The sequence below is a fragment of the Pan troglodytes genome, chromosome 6 (assembly GCF_028858775.2).
Source record: "Pan troglodytes isolate AG18354 chromosome 6, NHGRI_mPanTro3-v2.0_pri, whole genome shotgun sequence".
Classification (NCBI taxonomy): Eukaryota; Metazoa; Chordata; class Mammalia; order Primates; family Hominidae; genus Pan; species Pan troglodytes.
Window position 1 is genome coordinate 16426958 of NC_072404.2, and position 17464 is coordinate 16444421.

At 37.3% G+C, this 17464-nt stretch overlaps 2 long non-coding RNA genes across 2 annotated transcripts in view; one reads left to right on the forward strand and one right to left on the reverse strand.

Annotated features, from left to right (window-relative positions):
• LOC107975697 (uncharacterized) overlaps positions 1–17464 on the reverse strand; it is a 424270-nt gene that overhangs the window by 214568 nt on the left and 192238 nt on the right. The gene's annotated exons all lie outside the window — the stretch shown is intronic.
• Positions 1365–14468, forward strand: LOC107975698 (uncharacterized). The gene is made up of 4 exons (XR_001719077.3): positions 1365–1540; positions 6159–6269; positions 12840–12937; positions 14184–14468. It is a non-coding gene; the product is annotated as an uncharacterized LOC107975698 (long non-coding RNA).

A 17464-nucleotide genomic window follows, 5' to 3' on the forward strand; every position in this document is an offset into this window, starting at 1 on the left:
GTATGCCAGAGTTTAGAAACTCCCTGGCACTCAGTTTTTCCATACATTAAGGAAAGAGTTAAATGTGATAGTGTGCTCTTAACAAGAGCCAATCATCATTTGAAGTGAATGATATTCTCCTCCTCGTTATTCTCCAAGAACAGAATGCCTCCCAGATCCGAGGCTCAGAGAAAACTATTTCATTGCTGAGACTTCAGAGAAGGAAGGGGACGGAGAGAATAGAAAAACATACATTACTTTGAGAGTTAACTGTGAAACAAAGCTTCCAGATATTTTCTGTTTAGGAAACATGGAGACTAGAATGTATCTTCAAGATAATACGCTCTCTCTTTCTAGGAGGTCTGTCTGATGGTTACACAAACATAAAGCAGACCTGGTGGACTGTATTGGAATCAAGGATCCAAAAATCACAGTCAGTTTAACACTGCCTAGAAGTCTTGGCACGACTCCTCCCTTTGTCTCTCTTTGGGTAAGTGTTCAGAAGCAGGACTTAGGGCCTAAAGGAAAGGCCTGAATCCACTTACTGGAACTCTCTGTGTCTTTGGAGCATGAGAGAAAGAAGTCTTCACCCTGCAAGAAGGGCAAAAGCAAGGTAGAACAGCAGCATTTCACTGGGGACAAACAGGAGCATTTCACTGGGGACAAGCATTCTCAACTTGAGAATGAGGAGCGGGTCAAGGAACTAGAACAAGGTGTCATCATCTATGTGCTAGGACAGGTAAGTGGGAAGGTAAGTGATGAAGTCACAAACAAAGCAAGATCCCAGTTCCTGATAACTGACACAAACACAAACTCTAGATAATTTTGAGCCACCCAAATACTGCCCTAGATTCCTTCACTTTCCCCTCCCTGGAACAGCCACGTTCCCAAAGACTGAAGCAGCACACAGCCTGGTGGCGGAGGGAGCTGTTAAGTGATCTTAACATGTAAGTACCACAGGAATATTAAGGAACATGCAAAAGAAATCACTCTCATTACTCTAAATCGTCTCACAGATGAAAGATCAGAAACCTCTATCAGAGCAGAGCTGCTGGTTGAATTCACTCTTGCCAAATGAAAAAACTACTGGAAGCTGAAGCCACTGCTAAAAGGACTGTTTTCCACCAGGGTCACTACTGAAGGAACAGCTGCTAGTTGGTACTGGGAGTAGCTGCTGAGGGTGACACAATAAAAACCTTTGCTACCGGGCACTGCTTGAAGCAGCAGGTAGTTTCACGCTGGGCACCACCTTCAGTTCAGAAATCTCCAGCTCATACCATTTTACTTTAAGATTATGTTTGGGAGAAAAAGAAGTTATTCCCCCATCTAAGGGGAAGGTAGAAATTGTTATTCATTTTCTTTCTTATTACAGAAAAAAAAAATTACTCATGCCAATAAAAAGACCTGAAAATCACCTAGCCCTCACATTTCTAGCCAGAAGAAAGAGGGACATGGAAAGACAGTCTCATACATGCAATTGTGTGAAGAACAAGTTCAAAATGAACAGGCTTTGGAATGCCTTTTTTTAAGCGTCATTATTTTTCTAAGCCTCTAGACTGAGGTAAGTTGTTCTTAATTCTAAAGAACATAAAAATGAATTCTCAACCTTTTCCACAGACGGTAATATTCCTGTAGTCATTGCTATTGTTAAAGGCCAATTAATCCTGTGCTAGTTCTATAAATAATTGACTTTTTTTCTTTCTTTAGGTTTTTAGAATATAGATCTTTGCTTTCTGGTTTTGGTCAGTCCTGGTTTTATTTAAATTAATATACCTCAAAAAAACTGCCTAAACCTGTTAGAAGTTTTAAGTGTATTTCCAGTCTGTGCAGACTATGACCTCTGCTGGGAATTTTCACTGAATTTGCAGTGAGCAGAGAGAGTTTTACTTCCATCAGAACCTAAAAACAAGAAAATCTGACAGCAACACTCAAGTCCATCCACAAATGACCACAAATATTATAAATATTTGTTCATATATTAAAATATAAATATGTGAATTAAAATAGAAAATGTATTTTAATACTAAGATTGAGAGTAAGGATTTACTTGACATGAAAGCTTGCAGCATAATTCTAGGAAATTAGTTTAATCTATATTTTTAAGTATAAAAAAAGTAATGACTGTTCTTTGAAGCAAACATTACACAGAGACACTTAAAGAAAATTAGAGTTATTGGATTAAAATATATTTTTTCTCTGCTCAGCTCAAAGCCTGATTCAGGTCAGGAGGTTATATAGCATTCTAGATACATCACTGGGGGTATTTTTTCTTTTTCGCTAGGTATTCCTCCCCTCATTCCTACCTCAAGATTTAATAAAATTTTAGGAGGAGACAATAGAGTTCTACCTCTTCTTACATGGGTAGAGAAATTACGTATTCCTTAATATTTGTTGGTGATCACTAGTTGAATATTTTATGTTTAAATCTTGCTATAGATCAACTTGGGTAGTCATTCTACTATGGTAATACACTCAATAAAAGTAAGACCGTCTAGGCATACTGGTTGCATTTAAAAGCCCTCTTTTATTAGCTTTAGAAGTTTGGGATGAGAATACATAAAGTAAGATCTGGCATGGGGTCTCTGTGTAATACTATTAAACACATGTAGTAAAATATTTTTGATAGGCCCATGTAACAATTTTAGCTATAACATAACTTAAGTGCTAAACCACACACTGAAGATTTGAAGTGATAAGAGTAAGTACATCACGAGAAACGCAAGCTTAACAACAACAAAAAAGAGTAAGTACAGCAAAGAATATCAAGCATCATTTTTAAAATGTAAAATTATAAATTTTTAAAAATTCCTTCATTTTTCATATTTTAAACAATGAACATGTATAATTTTATAATCAAACATTAGACATCTATCTAAAATATATAAATATAACATATTATCAATTGAATACATTAAATAACCATTTAAGCCAAATTTTACACTTAAATCTAAAAGAAGGCCAAGAGTGGGAGGAAAGAGAAAATTCTGTTACTATCATTGTTTCTTGTTTCTTCATGATATGGTGATGCAGTTGTGCTCTGCCTAGACCCAAGTCTTCCTAGGAGGTGGAGTTGAAATAAGTCTTCTGGGCTCCTAATTAAAGTTAACAACACGTGCTGGTGGTCAGAATTACAAAGGTGTCTCAGGAACCAGCTGCTTTAATCAAGTCAACAAAAATTGAGTAATGTCTTCATCTCACAACCAAGGCTGCCTCCAGACAGTACCTTTGAGTAAGATATCATTCAAGCACTCTTACTTCAGTAAAAAGATCTATGCCCAGAAACTTGATGCCTACCTCTTAGACCTTGAAGAGACTGGTATTTTTGCTGTCCTCAAAGTGAACATCCTATTTAGCCTCAGTCTTAGAATAATTATATTATATTTACTCTCCAGTCACTTAGAAAATTAATGGCTTAAACTAGAACCAGGATCAAAACTCAGATGTCCTAAAGAAGTCCATTTCCCATTGGGAAATATTTTGGCTGATTCTCTCCCTCACTTCTAAGATGTCACCAAAAGATGAAGCACCTTCCCCACCCCCTCTACACACACACACACACACACACACACACACACACACACACACTCTATCATACCCCAAAAGAATGTAGATGTATTTGACTTTCCTGAGAAAGTCTCAAGGCTAGTCACCATCAATTGGAAAGCATCTTGAAGGTAAGTAGAGGAGACTATCAATCTGTATAACTCTGATGAATTTTGCAAAGTGTGGATTGTCTTTTAAGTATATAATAGAGTAGGAAAAGTGAATAACCTATTTCATGTAAAGAAGTCTCAGCATGACAATTTTCCCATGGGATAAAATAATCAAGGAAGGGAAATATTTTCTAAACTGTATTAGATGACTTCGCAATTAGATCACATCTTCCTTCAGGCACCACTGAGTGCTTCCCCTACACAAAAGAATTTCGTATCTGTTTCTTGTAGGTAGTTACTTGAGAGAGGAAATTAAACATTTCTAAAAAGGAGAATCAAAGGGTAAGGGTTATAGGAATGGTAAAGAAGAATGAAGAAAAGCTCCTAGAGAGCACTACAGCAGACATCAGAAAACAGGGTGAAAAGTGATGCCCTGAACTTTACAGGGAAGAAGAAAGCAAGATTGAGAGGAAAAAGTCACCAGAGGGGGCAGGAAGTGGTGTTGTCTGCTTCCTGGAAGGGAAAGAAGTTAAAAAAAAAACTGAAAAAAAAAAAAAAAAAGAAAAAAGAAAGCCTGATACAGTTCACCTGCTAAAAATAAGGACTTGCCCAGGAAGAAGGCAACTGCTACTTAAATGAGTAAGAAAGGATTCTGCCAGAAGCCAGCATTGGAGCAGCATCCTCCTGAGAATTGAATCATAACAGCTAACATTTATTGAACACTTGCAGTGTGCCAGGCACAGTTCTAAACATTTTACATGTATTAACACACTTAATCCTCATAATAACTCTATGAGGAACTGAAGCCAAAGCAAATCTGGGAACAGAGTACAGGGTGGAAGGCAGAAAATCTCTCCTGGCCCCTCAAGGATTATGACTACTCTGGTGTCATTCCCAACATTGAACTCCATGAACCTGGAGATTGTGGGATTCTTGATCACTTTCTGTAGGCTGCAAGTCCAATGTTTTGTCTTCAAAACAAAAACAACTCCTTAATGAAGAAGTTAAGCAATGAGTACTGTAATATCTACTGTATTTTCCAGGAGATAACCAAAGTCAAATACGATGCCAGGGATGATTCTAACAAAGACTAACATTGAAGTTCAATAAACACTGACTGCTTCAGCCTTACGTTTAGAAGAAAAAAGATTTTTAGCCAAAGTAACAACAAATGGGAAGACAGAGCCACATCTCTGAGAATGTTGTCTAATGATGGTTTGCTTTGAGTTTTTTGGGGTAGGGGGAGGAGGAGGATTAAGTTTTAATGGAACTATTAAGTTTAAAAAAATAAGTGGGAAATTAAAAGATGTATTTTTAAATGACATTAGAAAATACAAACTAAAGAGACATTCATCATACTTGTTTTCACCATTTCTTGGTGATTTTTGAGTTTCCATTTAGACCAAGAAATACATAAAGAAAATGTGTTAAAACCTAATTTTTCTAGTAAAAGAAAAAAAAATTCATCCACTTCACAAAGGGTGCCTATACTCTTTATTTCAATTTCCTGCAAAAAAATTTCTCTCTGGTCTCTCAGCAGTATTCTTTGCCCCTTTAAATTTCCAAACTCTGTTCTGAAGCTGTTTTATGATTGTTTTCAAAGGCTTCTAGTAAAGTACTGGAGAGTGTATTTGTGTGTGTGTGCACACACATACACAAGTGCATTCATGTGTGTTTTTAACAGTAAAAATAAGAAACTACCTTTCCATGTGGGTTAGAACTGAGATGAAATGAGGAATGGCCGTCACCAAGCAGAAAATGTGCTCACTTTATGTGTGCCAGTTAATTACAACACTTCAGAGGCGTTTCCGAAAGGATAAGGAAAGCTGCATAAATTTAGCTGTAATCCAGGCAGGCAAAACTAATTTGCAGGGGATGGCCTTATCTAGCTGCTGCAGCTTTCTCAGAAAATTAACCTTGGATATTTGGGCCCAATTCAAAAAGTTTGATTTTTTTTTCCTTTCCCTGCACAGCATAAGAGAATTTTTGAATTCAATATAATACCTGACTTTTAAGAAGCACGATGAATGCTGTAGGCAGTTCAGAGTTATTACTGGCAAGCAAAAATATATTTTTTATATACACATATAGATGATTGTCCTTCATGCCCATTATCCTGCCTTCTTACATGTGCATCAGAGGGTTTATCAGTGTAGGTATAAGGGGTTTCTCGGATTAAGAGAAGGGTGCCACTCATTTTTAATGTACTTAGAAAAATTCATCAAAGTTCATTGCAGAATAACTCATCCATACTGACTTGTTCATTCCAGTGGAAATGAAGAAATCCCCATAAAAATAGAAGTTTAATGAAGTGTTGGAGCCAAGTCTTGCCTGTCATTACAGTTATCACTGATTTAGACCCTTCCTTGATCACCCACTGTTAATTAATCTCACACAGCACAGTTAAAGCTTTACCTTATTATTTATCATGTAATCATTTATTCCATCAATATTTACTGAAGTCAGCATGATTTTCATGTGTTTTCTCATTTAATCCTCATGTTATCCCTGTTTGTATTTCACTAGTTTCACCAGCACAAGAGGTAAAGATTTTATATGTCAGTGTTTCCAATCCACTTCAAAATTTCTCAAAGCAATGACAGTATGTAAGCATCAATGGAGCTCTATCGTTTGGAGGTAAGATTTAAGGCTTTTTATCCAAAAGATAATTTTAACTTTCTTTGACCAATTTCTTTATAATACAAATATTAATGGTTTCCATCTTTTCAAATTTTAAATTGCAAGGTGAATTTATATCAACCAGCTTCAGTAACATATCCATAAAAAGCCCCACATGACTATTGATAGTGGCTGAGCTGAACTTTAAAGAAAAAGTTTTTTTAATATCCCAACTACAATATAATTACAGCTTCACTTATTTCAAACCATAGGAGTTACTTATTTTAAAGTGGCATGAACTCGATTGGCAATAATTGTTCTTGAGGATGTCACAATTAGGCAGAAAGGAACATATTTATAATAATAAAAGAGCCATTTTATAACATAGATTGCACACTGAATCATGAAATGTGAAGTAATGACTCCCATTTGGATCTAAATTTTCCTCATGCTTGTTCAATCGCCAGGGCTAAATGTTATGGCTATTTATAGTTACACCCTAGGGTGGAAGGGGGAGGGAATTAGATATCATAAAGAATCATACATAATACATAAAGACTGAAACTACATTTTATGAGAACTGAAAAATTTAAGAAACTCTGGCTGAAATACGGAAATGTCGTGCCAAGCAGAATTTCCTCTTACACAATAACATTAGTAAAGATGTAACAGACATAAACACAGTAAACCCTCAAACCATCATGGTGTTATCTGCACTTCTGCTAACATATAATTTATTTTAATGAATAATTTGAATAAACACACTGAGGCTAAGTTTGAAGGTCACTGGAAAAAAGACATCATCACAGATAACAATGCATTAAATATCAGCTATGTGGGTAATCAAAGTCACAAAGTAACTACACAGATGCATTACAAAATACTCTTACCTACCAATAAACGGTTTTATAATTGACTTTTAAAAGATACCTTCTACTTCAACCAATTTCTAAAAAGTTAATTAGCCTGATTATAAAGAGTCCCAATTCACTTTAACAACACAAAACAGAAGAGAGTCCTGTAAATGCTCCCACCTGGCAGCAATTGTCCAAAATACTGTAGGTACTTCAAGGTCAGGGACACTATATAATCACTGTAATTCCCCGGGGTCAAATGCAGTGTCTGTAATATACGGGACAAACAATAAAGTCTGGCCAAATGAATGTATGATTGAATAAATGCATGAATGGTGGATAGATGAATGAATTAATGAATGAGCATATAGACTGGCAAAAACAATTAAATTATTTAATTTTCAAAGGGAGCTCTAAGCTTTATCATTTCAGTAACCCCAAGAAGCTCTGGAGTTTCCTTGCTGGTGTCTGAAGGGTAAAAGACCTGAAACCACTGTCACTAGTTCCTCCTGCCCCTTTAATCCCCACCTCCGCCCATTTCTTCCACCCCATACACAAACTTCTCATCCAATTTCAGCAATTCTAATTTTAAAAGTGTAAAAATATGGTGATATATTGAAAGAACAATTCAAACAGTTCAATTAACAGTTTGATGCACTTGAAAATTTCAAGAAACACACCTAGTATATAAAATAAAGTGCATGTATTTTCTATTTGTTCAGCTTTTCTAAAAGGGTGCATTAATCTTATGTCACATTTGCTACACAGAATATGGTTTTCATTTTCATTTCTTTGATTTTAATGATTATATCTACTGTCTCATAATTGAAAAAATACTTTTGTCTTTTAGCCTACATTTTCTGAATTATCCTAAAGGCATCTCTTATAATTTACCAACATTTCCTAAACTAAAATTAACCTTACAGCTCTTCCCTAGACTACCATGGATTTTCAGGAATTTGCTAAACAAAATGGTCTTTCATTAAGACAATCTACTCTTTCTATTCCATCAGTATTCACAGGTTGTCTACTGGTGCCTTGCATGACACTGCCGATATAACTGCTCTCACAGAGCGAGTGATATTCATTGACTTTCTGAATCCTGGAGAACTTCTATAAATATCATTTTGGAATCCAAGTATATGCAGTGTATAGAAACCAAGTTCTTCAAATATATTTTAAAACTATAAAACTCCCCAAAGTTTCATTTTTGCTTCACTTGCAACATAAGTCACAATTTACTGCCAGTTTAATCAGTTATAACCAAACCAAGTATTTGAAGAGAAGCACACTAACAAAAGAAATTATACATCTTTTCAAAAGTAGGGTCTGAAACCCATGAATATAAACATAAATTTATATATTTTGAAGAAAATCATACACTTTAAAAACCTACTCCTTATTCCTGTGCCTTCTTTTGGAACAAATACATTGTTTTACTTCTTTCAAAACTTCAACTATTGCCGGTAATTATATTGAGGAACATAGCTCCAATTTGTCTGATTCTGTGTAATACTGACTAGTAGTCTCCAAAGTTGGTACACATTCCTCAAGATGTGTCCAAAAGGATTAGGTTATTAGGGTGTAAGTAAGCCAATATTATTAATTCAATATGTGTTTATGTTTATCAAAACAACTAAAGTTCACAAACCTTTAAGATACTGATCGACACTGGTATCTTCCCTCAGTCCACATATCAAAAGGATAGTACTGCCATGTAGTGGTCGAGTGTATTAGTCTGTGTTCACTTTGCTGATAAAGACTTATCCGAGACTGGAAGGAAGAAGAAGTTTAATTGGACCTAAAGTTCCACATGGCTGGGGAGGCCTCAGAATCATGGTGGGAGGCGAAAGCCACTTCTTACACGGCGGAGGCGAGAGAAAAATGAGGAAGCAAAAGTAGAAACCCCTGATAAAGCCATCAGATCTCATGAGACTTATTTACCATCACGAGAACAGCAAGGGAAAGACCTACCCCCATAATTCAATTACCTCCCCCTGGGTCCCTCCCACAACACGTGGGAATTCTGGGAGATACAATTCAAGTTGAGATCTGGGTGGGGATACAGCTAAACCAAATCATTCTGCCCCTGGCCCCTCCAAATCTCATGTCCTCACATTTCAAAACCAATCATGCCTTCCCAACAGTCCCCCAAAGTCTTATTTCAGCATTAACCGAAAAGTCCATAGTCCAAAGTTTCATCTGAGACAAGACAAGACCCTTCTGCCTATAAGCCTGTAAAATCAAAAGCAAGCTAGTTACTTCCTAGATACAAGGGGGGTAAATACACCTGTTCCAAATGAGAGAAATTAGCCCAAACAAAGGGATGGCGGGGCGCATGAAAGTCTGAAGTCCAGCGGGGCAGTCAAATTCTAAAGCTCCAAAATGATCTCCTTTGACTCCAGGTCTGACAACCAGGTCACGCTGATTCAAAAGGTAGGTTCCCACGGTTTTGGTCAGCTCCCTTGTGGCTTTACAGGGTACAGCCTCCCTCCCAGCTGCTTTCATGGGCTGGCGTTGGGTGTCTGTGGCTTTTCCAGGCACACAGTGCAAGCTGTCAGTGGATCTACCATTCTGGGGTCTGGAGGAAGGTGGCCCTCTTCTCACAGCTCCACTAGGTGGTGCCGCAGTAGGGACTCAGTGTGGGGCTCCGACCCCACATTTCACTTCCACATTGCCCTAGCAGAGGTTCTCAATTATGGCCCCGCCCCTGCAGCAAACTTTTGCCTGGGGATCCAGGTGTTTCATACATCTTCTAAAAATCTAGGCGGAGCTTCCCAAACCTCAATTCTTGACTTCTGTGCACCCACAGGCTCAACACCATGTGTAAGATGCCAAGGCTTGGGGCTTCCACCCTCTGAAGCCTCAGCCCAAGCTCTATGTTGGCCCCTTTCATTCATGGCTACAGCAACTGGGACATAGGGCACCAAGTCCCTAGGCTGCATACAGCACGGGGACCCTGGGCCCAGCCCACAAAACTACTTTTTCCTCGTAGGCTTCTGGCTCTGTGGTGGGAGGCGCTGCCATGAAGACCCATGACATACCCTGGAGACATTTTCCCCATTGTCTTGGGAATTAACCTTTGGGTCCTTGTTACTAATGCATATTTCTTCAGCCAGCTTGAATTTCTCCTCAAAAAAACGGGTTTTTATTTTCTACTGCATTGTCAGGCTACAAATGTTCTGAACTTTTATGCTTCTCTGTTTCTCTTTTTAAATAGAATACTTTTAACAGCACCCAAGTCACCTTTTAAATGCTTTGCTGCTTAGAAATTTCTTCTACCCGATACCCTAAATCATCTCTACCAAGTTCAAAGATCCACAAATCTCTAGGGCAGAGGCAAAATGCTGCCAGTCTCTTTGCTAAAACATAACAAGAATCACCTTTGCTCCAGTTCCCAAGTTCCTCATCTCCCTCTGAGACCACCTCAGCCTGGACTTTATTGTTCATATCACTGTCAGCATTTTGGTCAAAGCTATTTAACAAGTCTCTAAGAGGTTCTATACTTTCCTACATTCCTGTCTTCTTCTGAGCCCTCCAACATGTTCCAACCTCTGCCTGATACCCAGTTCCAAAGTTGCTTCCACATTTTCGGGCATCTTTTCAGCAATGCCCCACTCTACTGGTACCAATTTATTGTATTAGTGCATTTTCATGCTGCTGATAAAGACATACATGAGATTGGAAAGAAAAAGAGGTTTAGTTGGATTTAAAGTTCCACATGGCTGCGGAGGCCTCAGAATCATGGTGGGAAGCAAAAGCCACTTCTTACATGCAGCGGAAAGAGAAAAATGAGGAGGAAGCAAAAACAGAAACCCCTGATAAGCTCACCAGATCTCATGAGACTTATTTACTATCACGAGAATGGCACAGAAAAGACCAACCCCCATGATTCAATTACCTACCCCTGGGTCCCTCGCACATCAAGTGGGAATTCTGGGAGATACAATTCAAGTTGAGATTTGGGAGGGGACATAGCCAAACCATATCAGTGAGGTATCCTCAAGAAATCATAGGAGTTCTATCATGTGAAGGGGTGGTAGTATTACCTTCCCTTTTTCATTCCTTTTTGGCATACTATGACAAATTGCAGTTTACATACTCTGTTACATTAATTGATTCTGTAGTATGAAATAGTCAACTATCATAATATGGACATATGGATTTTAAAAACTAATACAATCATCCTCAAATTAAGAATGCTACAATTCCAAGTGGACAGTAAGAGATGGGCCCGCACCCCTACTCCCAGTGCAAGCTCTCCATCAGTCATGTTCAAGACCAAAAGTATGCCAATCACATCTGCCAAAATGTCAGCCTAAAACATCCAGTGTTATAAGGACTACTTGAGCGATGGGCTTATATCCACTCTAATCAACTATATTCTGATTTTTTTTTAAAAAAGTGACTTCTAAAAGATGGCTTAGTTCAATTTTATTATCTTTTTACTTTCTATTTTTACATACACTGCACATTCATGAAGTAGCTCAGCCATATAATTTATACATAAATAAATGAATAGCAGGAGCCATGCACGGAAATTTTTTACTGATAGACTCACACAATATCAACTTTGGAAACCTTCTATCCAGAGGACTGAACTTTACTCCTGCCAGGGGTCCAGATTGAGGCTATAAATGTCCCTTCCTATCTTCATAGGAATCTTGAAACTCTCCTACTTCCACAGAGGAAGATGACTGAAAAAAATGCATAGCTTTACAGAGATGGACACTCCCAATTCTGTTATTCCTGGTAGCATGCCCCTCACTTAGCTTCCTATAACCATAAAATAAGTTCATGCAAAATGTCCTTTTATCATCACTCACCAAAAAACTAGAAAACAGATTCTAATTGGAATGTTACACAGAGGTAGAAAAGAGTGAAATCATGTCGTTTGGAGCAACATGGATGCAGCTGGAGGCCATTATCCTAAGTGAATTAATGCAGAGACAGAAAGTCAAATTTCAAACGTTCTCACTTATAAGTGGGAGCTAAACAACGGGTACACATGGACATAAAGATAAAGACAAAAGGCACTGGGGACTCCAAAAGGTGGAGGGGGGCAATGGTTGAAAACTACCTATTGGTTACTATGTTCACTATTTGGGTGATAGGTTCACTAGAAACCCAAACCCCAGCATTACCCAATATACCTATGTAACAAACCTGCACACATGTATCCCCTGAATCTAATATAAAATAATAATAATAATAATGATTATTACTAATTGTATGCTTTTTCTCCTATTTAAAAAAAGAAAGCAAATTAAATAAAATAGATATTATCCCCTGTATTTAGCCTTCTATCTGATAGAGAAGAAATTGGGGAAGAAGGCAGAGGTTTACTTAACCTTTTTGAAGGTTTATACAAATAAACCTTTACTGCCTAAACAGAGTGGTAGGTCAGCTTCTATTATTTAAAATGTTAATCTGATTTCTCTTGGGTTTTGGGTTTGAAGATCTGTGTCATTATGAGTTTGCACATTACACAGATGGTCAGTGTGAGCCTTTATAGCCTAGCCACACATATTCTCTAGCCCTGGGGGACCTTGTGTCTTTGATTACCTCTGCAGGACTTAGGAAGACTAGGAGCTGGAATTAATCTCTACTGGAATTTGCAAAACTCTATTTAGGTCTAGAATTTCCCACGGTAACATCTTTTAATTCTGGTTTCATGTCTTTTATTCAAACTTTTCCTTGAACCTGTCATTTTGGTCTATGTCCTAATTTTCAGATCACAAGTCTGGACATTTTACTATCTTCTAGATTCATTTCAGCACTCCCAGAGTATTGGAGGAAACAAAATTGTAAATAAACTGAAGAACCCCTGTGGTAAGTAACATAGTAGACATGTAAACAAGGTGACATGAAAGCACCAATGGCCCACTGACTTGGCCTAGATAACTTGGAAAAGCTTAGCGTCAGTTATATTTAAAAATATATCCTTGAAATGACTCACATGGACAGGGCTGAGGGCTTGTCTTCAGGGGTGTGTCACATAAAATAATGGAGACACGGGTGTTAACAAGGAAACTTAAAACTCACCAGGTGGCTTAGTGTGGCTGAGAATTGCATGGGTGATGTTGGTAGATGGAAACGGAGAGAAAGGTGAAATAGACTGGCAGAATGTGAAGTCAGTAAAATAGACCAAGATCAAGTTGTATGGGGCTTTTAATGTTTTGGGGGAATTTAGATTTTGTCTTGGGGTATTAGAGAATCATCATGGGTTTTTGGTTTTATTTTATTTTTCTTTTTGAGACAGAGTGTCGCTCTGTTGCCCAAGTTGGAGTGCAGAATGGCGTGATCTTGGCTCACTGCAACCTCTGCCTCCTGGGTTCAAACTATTCTTGTGCCTCAGCCTTGTGTGTAGCTGGGATTACAGGCATGAGCCACCATGCCTGACTAATTTTTGTATTTTTTGTAGAGACCAGTTTCTCCATGTTGGCCAGACTGGTCTCGAACTCCTGGCCTCAAGTGTTCTGCCTGCCTCAGCCTCCCAAAGTGCTGGGATTACAGACATGAGCCACCACTCCCAGCCTATCATGGGTTTTTAATTATTAGAGTGGCTAACTATTTTTTTCTTAGAAAGAGTTCTTCCAGGCTCCTACTTCTCACCATTTTGTTGCTTCTAACCCAGTATTTACTATGAATTTTGACTGTTTCCAAAGCCTTGACATTTTCCCAATGGTGGCTGACCCCACTGTATCTTACACAGGGACCTTAGAATGCGCTCTGGCTATTAGTTCCAGCTTCCTACATTATGTATACCCTTCTATCACCACTCAATCTTGACTTTGGCTTCCACTAAAATATATAAATATATTTGGAAAAACTGTCAACGATCTAATAGAAAAACTTTGAGTACTGCACTTTTCAGATTCACAAATTTGTATTTTAATGTTTCAGGGAATTTAAACACTGTTGGAATTTCTCTAAAGAGAATTGAAACAATTGAACAAGTCTTTCCTGATCCTGGTAATTCAGGAAAGCAAGTTAAGAACAATGTCTTCAATTATTTTTTGTTTTATTACTTCTATAAAATTGTAATGAAGCAAATACCCCTTTCTACACTTTGCAGGTGACACCATGCACCTTTACAGACAAGGAGGAGAGTTATTCAACTGCCACTGAACAACTCTGGCTGCAACACAGCTGCTAAGAGTTCTTTATGTTGATATTCAGCATAGAGAACTTTGGGCTGCAGGAGGTCATAGAAAATAGGATCATTGCAGCAGAAATAGTTGAATCACTCCTGAAACTGTTTATGCTCTTGTCTTATTCCTCATATCTCCACCAACAGATCTATGTTTGGTCATAATCAGACTGGATTAAGAGAAAAATCAATTTAATAGTAAAACTTCACACCTCCTTTGCTTTTCTTTTCTTCGCTTTTAATGTTTTTAGGGTAGTCACAGAAATAATTACAAACATCCTCTGAAGTAGCTTTTAAAGAAGTGAAAGCAAAAACAAACTTAGATAACCAAGAAGGTTCTTAGTTAACTAATTGCTGTTAAAAAATCTACACATTCATTATCTAAAAATATTAATTCCCAAAACATTATTTTCACAAAATAACCTCTAGTTTTCATTCTTCTGAACAAGACTTTGCAGAGATTGCTGCTACTGAGACGTCAAAACACCAAGTGGTTACTTTTTAATTTAGCCCAAGGTAGAATTCTGTAGTTTAAAGTCAGTGATCCATTGTGAAATTCAATTTCCCAACTGTTTAATTAATTTATGTATAAAATTCAATAATATTTAATATGGTGTGCACATTCAAGATGCAGTAAGCTTCCATATAAAAATCTAGGGCAGGATTCCAAAAATATCTGAAGTTTCTTTTTTTCTGAAAACAATTAGCAAGCATTTAAAAAATTAATTTTGTCATACCCATTATGAAGTGTCTACCATTAAAGGACCAAAAATAGTCATTTACTTGTGAAATGTAGAAATGAATAGGCTGAACTGCTTCCCCAACCCTTGTGCTGATTTAGCTGCTGTTTCAACTACTTATTGAGAATACCAGACTAAACGTCTTTAAAATCAGCCATAAAATACTCAAAAACATTTATTTGCCTTTCTCAATAACAAAATGAATTCAGTATTTCATTTGCTTGTTTTGTAGGGTGTTTGGAAGGTGATAGGTCAGTTAATGATTCCTTATTGAAAGAGTCAGAAGGAAAACACCACAGTCATCTGAGTTATAACTCCAAGTGAAAGGACAACAAAGACAAGTCAAAGGTCAAAGGTGTAGAACACCTCATTCCAAATCATGTGAACACATTTCACAAGTGCTTATCCAAAGAATGGAGCTCAGGAGAAAACTCAAGTATCATTGTTGTAAGAATAACTTCTATAGGACCTAAACAAAAATACAGATCAAACATGGTCTTCATGAAAGGCTGAAAATAGACAACCCAGAGGCTGGAACAGGCCTACAGATACATTTTATTTGGCCAATAGAGTTTTTAGTGGTTGTTGTTGTTTTAATCTAATAAATTTTCAACAGATAAAAACAAATGATTGCTTACAAAACTTCAGTTGAGGTCTTCTCTTGAAAAAACAAAAAAAACACAAAACATAATCTGGCAATGCTCTATTTATATTCCCACATTGTCACCATTGGTGGGAGGCAAGCAGGTGGCTCTCACCTTAGACAGAACAGTGGTCTCTTCCAGTTACCAATGTCCTGTAAAGCTGCTTTACCCATTTATGCTGTCTAGTCCTCATAAACTTTCGAATTAATACATTTTTGCTGCTAATTAAATTTTTGCTGCTTACTACTTGATAAACTTTTTTAATAAAGAAGATAGAAATACTATTGACAAATCAAACTGACAACTCTATTACATTAGAAATGAGCACCTTAAAGTCACTCAAAAAATTTTGTACAATCCAAGTGACAAAAAAAAATCACTTAATATTATGGAAAATTCTACAATAGGGAAAGAACACTAGTGTAATATTTGTCTCTAGTATTTTGGCCCCATAACACTCATGTAAAATATATTATATTATTTAAAAACTCATTATGGAAATAGTATTGGTAAAAATAACATAAATGTGAATTGTAAAATTTTGACTGGAAAATTTTAAGCAGAAAGAACACAAATTATAGGGTGAATTCATCCTGAGCTCACATTCTCACTCTATCACTTACCCATCCAACCTTAAATTTCTTCACTGGAAAATACCTATCTACTCATTCACTTATTCATTCATTCAAAAAATATTCACCTAGCAACCTCTTTGGCAAAGTACTGTGAAAAGCTCTGGCGATACGGTATGTGTAAAACGTTTTTCCCCTGCCCTCCTGGGTCTTACTCTGTAGCTAGGAAAACAAATATTAGATAGCTAATTACACAAATATTAATTTGTATTAATACCATGTTTAATTATCATTGTGGCAACTCTGAAAAAAAGCATTTAACAGGGAATCTTGACCTCTCTTATCTAGAGTTAGAAAAAGCTCCTGGAGGAAATGATATCTGAAATAAGTTTGAAACGATAGGTAGTAAATTAACTATGTATACTGGGGAAGAGAGGCCTGAGAGAAGAAACAAATGGGATAATGGCCCTAGAACAGGAAGAATCTCTGCTTTTTCAGAGAACTAAGAAGGCGGGTGGAATGGAAGTGCAGAGAAGGAGGGAGTGGTAGGGAGACTGGAGAAGGAGGTGGGGCCTTTGCATATGTTTAGTATTTTCACTTCCATCCTCAGGGCAATGGGAAACCACTAAAGTCATTTAGGCAATAAAGTGTTTTGAGAGCTTTGGCTGATTACTCTGGCTATAGTGAGAAGAGTGGATTCAAAAGGGAGAAGTGTAGGTAGAAACGCAGGGAAACCATTGCAGCAGTCCCACTGAGAACAACATTCATTCAAAATAGAGTGGTAGCAGAGGAAACGAACAGAAATCGAGCAACATTTACAAGTTATGACTGGCAGGAGTCAGAGATAGATTGTATTGTGTGTGAGGGGGCTGAGGTGAGTGGGGTCAGATCTGGATTTGTTAATTTGGGATGCCTGTAAGATATTCAAATATAAATATCCATTAAGCAGTTGGGTATGTGGACATAGAGCACAGGGGAGAAATCAAAGCTACAGACATCAATGTAGATAATGATATTTCTTCATATATCTGTTAGGGAAATTTAATATAAAAAGTGTATAACAATGCCTGAAACATAGTAGGTACTTGCCCCTCCCTTAAGCAACTGCCTCTTCTACTTGGTAAATTTCTTCCCCAAGTGAAGACAAGTAGTCCTGAGTTCCATTTCCTAGGCTCCTAAGATCAATAAATGAGCAGACTAATTGCTTTTTTCCCACATAGTATTTAGGTCCTTTCAAATGACCTCTAAGG